This window comes from Alligator sinensis, unplaced genomic scaffold (assembly GCF_000455745.1).
Source record: "Alligator sinensis unplaced genomic scaffold, ASM45574v1 scaffold1586_1, whole genome shotgun sequence".
In the NCBI taxonomy this organism is placed as follows: Eukaryota; Metazoa; Chordata; order Crocodylia; family Alligatoridae; genus Alligator; species Alligator sinensis.
The window spans coordinates 79786-81103 of NW_005843490.1; positions in this window are offsets into that span (position 1 = coordinate 79786).

Sequence of the window (1318 nt, forward strand, 5' to 3'; positions counted from 1 at the left end):
CACCCAGCACTCTTCCCTGCCTATGCAGGGGGTCAGACTCGATGATCTCAAGCAAATCCCGGGACGTCTCAAGCAAATCCCGGGACGTCTCTCAAGCAAATCCCGGGACGTCATTCTCCCCCTGTACTCGGCCTTAGTGAGGCCGCAGCTGGAGTACTGTGTCCAGTTTTGGGCTCCACAATTCAAAAAGGATGTGGAGAAGCTTGAGAGAGTCCAGAGAAGAGCCACGCGCATGCTCAGAGGTCAGGGAAGCAGACCCTACGATGACAGGCTGAGAGCCCTGGGGCTCTTTAGCCTGAAAAAGCGCAGGCTTAGGGGTGATCTGATGGCCACCTACAAGTTTATCAGGGGTGACCACCAGCATCTGGGGGAACGTTTGTTCACCAGAGCGCCCCAAGGGATGACGAGGTCGAATGGTCACAAACTACTTCAAGATCGTTTCAGGCTGGACATAAGGAAGAATTTCTTTACTGTCCGAGCCCCCAAGGTCTGGAACAGCCTGCCACCGGAGGTGGTTCAAGCGCCTTCATTGAACACCTTCAAGATGAAACTGGATGCTTATCTTGCTGGGATCCTATGACCCCAGCTGACTTCCTGCCCTTTGGGCGAAGGGCTGGACTCGATGATCTTCCGAGGTCCCTTCCAGCCCTGATGTCTATGAAATCTATGAAAACCTGGTGGCCTTCTGCGATCAGGTCACAAAATCCTTGGACGCAGTTGCCATGGTGGACGTAGTCTTTCTGGACTTTAGGAAGGCCTTCGACACTGTCTCTCACCCCATTCTCATTAAAAAATTAGGCAACTAGCATCAATGCCTACACAGTCAGGTGAGTTGCCAATTAGCTGGAGGCCCGCACCCAGAGAGTGGTGGTGAATGAGTCTTTTTCGATCTGGAGGGATGTGGGCAGTGGGGTCCCCCAGGGCTCGGTCCTCAGACCCGCACTGTTCAACATAGAATCATAGAAGTCGGGTCGGAAGGGACTTTGTAGATCTTCAAGTCTGAACCCCTGCCTGGGCAGGAGGAAAACTAGACTCAAATGACCCCAGGTAGGCATCGAACCACTTCTTAAAGACCCCCAGCGTCCAGCACCACTTCCCTTGGAAGTTGGTTCCAGATCCTAGCCGCCCTGACTGTGAAGTAGTTCCTACAGATGTCTAATCTAAACCTGCTCTCCAGCAACTTGTGACCATTATTCCTTGTTATCCCGGGGGGCGCTAGGGGAAACAAGGTCTCCCCCAACCCCTTCTGGTCCCCCTAGTGAGTTTATAGATGGTCACCAGGTCCCCCCTCAGCCTTCTCTTGTGAAGGCTGAACAGG